The sequence below is a fragment of the Lissotriton helveticus genome, chromosome 5_1, assembly GCF_964261635.1.
Source record: "Lissotriton helveticus chromosome 5_1, aLisHel1.1, whole genome shotgun sequence".
In the NCBI taxonomy this organism is placed as follows: domain Eukaryota; kingdom Metazoa; phylum Chordata; class Amphibia; order Caudata; family Salamandridae; genus Lissotriton; species Lissotriton helveticus.
This window is the reverse complement of record NC_136065.1, coordinates 1,146,646,760-1,146,651,646: the sequence shown is the minus strand read 5'-3', so window position 1 is coordinate 1,146,651,646 and position 4,887 is coordinate 1,146,646,760. Positions and strand designations below refer to the sequence as shown.

General features: G+C 41.9%; 1 pseudogene; it reads left to right on the top strand.

Annotated features, from left to right (window-relative positions):
• The first annotated feature begins 3,775 nt into the window (after positions 1-3,775).
• On the top strand, positions 3,776-4,369 carry LOC144752599 (deoxyuridine 5'-triphosphate nucleotidohydrolase pseudogene; annotated as a pseudogene).
• Positions 4,370-4,887: the final 518 nt, after the last annotated feature.

The following is a 4,887-nucleotide window of genomic DNA, read 5'->3' as shown; positions in this document are numbered from 1 at the left end:
TTTTGGTGAAAACAAATAGCATATAAATGTCCTTTTACGTATAGGTCTGTAATTAACCATTTCTTCATAATTCTTTTGTTAGTGTTCAAAATGTTTCCTCTGGTTGCCCAGTATTTCATATGAAGCTAATGCCCACATGCATCAAGGTAAATTGCATTCGCAAACGGTGCGAATCGCATTTTTCGGCCGTTTGCGAATGCAATTTCCTGATTTGGGATGCACCAACCTTTTTCAGAAATTCGCAATTTAAGAAATCGCACAATTGCAATTTCTTAAATTGCGAATGCATTTAAGGAATCTCAATTTGAGATTCCTTAAATGCATTTCATCATACTTTTAGGAATGAATGGGTAGAAATGCCTTAATTGCGATTCTCAATTAGAGAATCGCAATTAAAGAATTTTAAGAAATCGCAATTTTTTTTGCGAATTTCTTAATGAATTGCATTTTGCAATTCCTTAATTGCGATTCCTTAATTTTCGCAATTAAGGAATCCCAAAATGGAACAATGATGCATGTGGGGGTAAGAGTGTCATGACAAGAATTAATATATTTACCACCATTTCTTAATTCTTCGCAGTAGCTCTTAAAATTTCCAGTAGCATGATACACATTCATTTTCAATTTAATTGATTGATTTAGACCTCCCCATTTACATAAAATGTCAACTATAAACATGTTGTAGATAAACATTTCATTTAAAAATATAGGTAAAAAAGATGTAATACATTTATACATATTATAACAAACAAATTTATTTGGCAGAGATTTCAATAGGGCAATCAAGTCATTGGTAGTAGAAATATTATACATGAAACATATGGATTTTAAGAAACGATTCCTGGCCTCTACCACCACTTTATTAGAACATGAATAAAAAATGGATTAAGTCTGGGACTCCTCTATTTCATTTATCTAAGACTGCTGTACTTTCAGCTTAATCAATTCAGCTCTTTGTATAGGCCTTTAGAGATAATATTCCTAGACGGAGCATGATAATGCATCTCCGAATAGTATGTTCTAGAGTATATCTCACGTACCTTTGATGGGTCTTAAACTCAATTGTAGATACAAAAGACTTATTGTGGAATAAATGGGAGCAATGTGCCCTATCAAGCTTTATTTAGGAGTCATATTTTTTAGAAATAGCTTCAAGTGTGCTGGAGACCAGGATTGTAGGATACTTTCGGTACATTGGAAGAGTTTTAAGGCTATCTTAAAGTTTCTATTAAAGGTTTATACATTTGTACAGGCCTTAAAAGTTTAGTATTTTAATAAGGCCCTTAAAGAGCCTTTTCTGCATGCAGAAGCTTAAATATCCATCCAATTATGTTGGTCAAAACTTTTCAAAAGGCACTAACAACTAGGAGCTCTAAACAAAGGATTTGAACCTGTGTAGCATAGCTTAGTAGCGTTATTTTACATAGTAATTTACCTTCACATGTATTCAGCATGTATCATCTATCGGAAGGGACATATTCTGTTACTTAAGTTAGGGTACGGGAAATGTTTGCTTGATAGATTTCGAGAAGAGAATAAAATCTCTTTAGGGGGTTTATATGTGCTACTGCTTTTTGACCCATATGTTAAAAGTGGGAAGAAGCTTCGAGAGATTGTGTAAATACTCGCCCTAAATAGGTGTAACAAAGTGACACTACCTGTACAGGACATTGTTTCCCCTTCAACTCCCCTCTTCTACCCTTCACAGAATCTCGATGTCACAGACAGCGCACCAGAGACCGAGGAGAGACACTGGCCCTTTAACGAAGAGGAGTGGGCGGCGTTGTACGCCGACGCCGAGACGTCTTATACGGAGGAACGCCAACACCAGGTGTGCTTGTTCACCCGGAGAGGAGAAGACGTGTGGAGGGAAACCGGAGAAGAGCGGAGGACTACGAAGCGGGATCCAGAGACAGACTCAGAGTCTGAGGAGTCTAGAAGCAAGAGACCGGACGAGAAGCCAGGAGGCCAACGGTTCCACGATTCGCCCTGCCACACACCCAGGGGAGGTGTGTGGCTATCCCAGGTACGCAATACTATCCTGAACTGGGTGGGACGTAAGAACGAGTCTAGTAGTTTACCGTGACCCGGGATCTTGATCTGGTGTACCTTTTTCCCTGAGCACTTCCTTGCACCGCTTATAGTACGCTGTTGAGAAGATTACACTGGTTAATGTGTCTTCACTCCCTCTCCCCTACACTTGTATATATGTAAAGCACCCCACTGACGGAAGTCTGTTTCTGTCTCTTTAAATCGAGAGCCAAGACGGATCCAGACGTTAAAACCCGGAGAAGCCCGGAGGCGTTTCGTCGACTGGACCCGTCCGAAAGACATCACAGGAGACCCAGTAGAAGCAGGTCGCCACGACGAAATACGCCTTCAAGAAAGAAGTGTACTGACCATTTGCTCAAGTTAATAAAACCTGTTAAAACTAAGACCCGCCTTTTGCCAATTCATCTTGACCCCGTCACAGTGGTGGAGAATGCGGGCACCAGCACCATCTGTGTAGAAAAAATGGAATCCGTCGTGCAGCAGTTAGTGAAGGGGCAAGAAAGACTTGAATGGGTAGTAGAACAACAACTAACTTCGGCTCAAGCTGATAGAGAAATATGGAAGAAAGCCTTTGAGTCCCACTCAGAATCGTTACCTCCATGGACTGACCCCGTACAAAGAACAGGGAACGTAGAAAGACCCGTCAGCCATGGCGCTCCAACAGTTTCCCTCCAAAAATATCACCCGGGGGAAGACCCAGATGCGTTCCTGTTAAATTTTGAAAGAGCCGCTAGAGCATGCGGCTGGCCTATCACTAAGTGGCCCTTCTTCCTAGCGCCTCTGTTAGGAGGTGAAGCCCAGGCCGCATATCAGGTCGCAAACCCTAATGGAGACACTTCGTATGCTGACATTAAAAAAATAATATTAGACCATCTTGGACTGGACGCAGAGGCATATAGATTGAGATTCCGAAAAGAAAGAGGAAACCCTGGAGAGAATCCGAAAACTCTTTTCGTTAGACTAAAAATGGCCGCCGATAAATGGCTCACCCCGTCAATCAGCAGTAAAGAGGAAATACTAGATCGAATATATTTGGAACAATTTCTAGAAGCGCTTCCATTTGCAACACAAAAATGGCTGAGACAACACCATAACTTATCCACCAAGGACGCGGTCGAAATGGCTTCGACATTTTCACGGGCGCAACCCAAACACCCAAACTGGGACTATGAAAAGTTTAACAAGACAAATACGAAGTTAAGCTGGGACAGTGAAAAGTCTTCCAGACCCGTACAGAAAAATGAAAAGCGGGTACCGAGACCAGTAGACTCTTTCCGTCCTCGTCCATGGAGTACGGGACCCACAAGGCCATCAGAACCACAATGCTTTGACTGCGGAAATTGGGGTCATATCGCACGGTTATGCCCGAAGAAAAGAAGTCAAGAAGAACCAATGGAGGTCGGCTATCTACCCAGAGATGTGCTATATTCAGCAGAAATGGGAGCCACATACAGAGTAAGTGTTAAGGTGAATGGTGCATCTGTACAAGCTGGATTCAGGATGTCGGCAGTCAGTTATTCAGTCACAACATGTACCCCTTGACCAGTATATTCCCCAAAAGAAAGTTAATATCAAATGTGTACATGGCGATGTTAAGCCCTACCCTTTAGCCGACGTACCAATACTACCGGCCATAGGGAAACCTCGTGTTATTAGGGTAGGCGTCTTAAGAACCCTCCCCGAAGACTTGATTATCGGAACAGACAACCCAAGATTTTTGCAAATGTTTAAAAAAACTTTGGAACAAGGCTCATACATTCAATCTCAAGGTGTCTTACAACCAAAACTTAGTTTGAAAGAAAACGACTGTCACAAAACAAATGGTGATATCCTACGCTTTGTCAAACTCTCTGAAAATGCAACGTCACCTACAAAAGGGTCATGTAGAGCAGCCGGTTATGACTTATACAGTGCTTACGATTATACTATTCCCCCACAGGGAAAAGAGCTTATAGAAACGGATATTCAAATTGCTGTGCCTTCAGGCTGCTATGGAAGAATTGCACCACGTTCCGGTCTAGCAGCAAAACATTTCATTGATGTAGGAGCCGGAGTCATTGACGAAGACTACAGGGGAAATGTCGGAGTTGTACTCTTTAATTTTGGGAAAATAGAGTTTCAAATAAAGAAAGGTGATCGAGTAGCTCAACTAATTTGCGAACAAGTCTCATACCCCTCTTTGGAGGAACGTCAGGTGTTGGAAGAGACAGAACGAGGCACACGAGGATTTGGTTCAACCGACAAACAAAATGACACAGTTCCAGCACTACTTTCCCCAGACCCCTGGATCATGGATAAAAGTTTCCGGTTTGCTTAAATGAACGATGCGACACTATACAATGCCTGGGAACAAGCTCACGAAAATCAGACTGTGGATAACAATGTTTTTCCCAAATTTATAATACGAAACGATCTACTGTATAGACAAGGCAAACCAGATGATCCTCTTCAACTCCTAGTACCTGTGTCCTTTAGAGATCAAGTCTTATTCTTTGGGCACAGTCATTTGCTTTCAGGGCATACAGGTCACGAAAAAACGACGCAAAATATCCTGAATAATTTTTTTGGGCCTGGGATCTATAAAGACTCCTCAGTATACTGCAAAGAGTGTGGCATTTGTCAACGGAAAAACATGACCAAACCACCGGCAGTCCCCCTGCAGCCTTTACCTATTATTGGTAAACCGTTCGAGAGAGTCGGTATGGACATCATTGGACCCTTGCCCAAAACCAGAAAAGGATTCCAGCATATTCTGGTAATAGTTGATTATGCTACACGGTTTCCCGAAGCTTTCCCATTAACAGCTACTACAACTAAACAAGTTGGTGAGAAAAT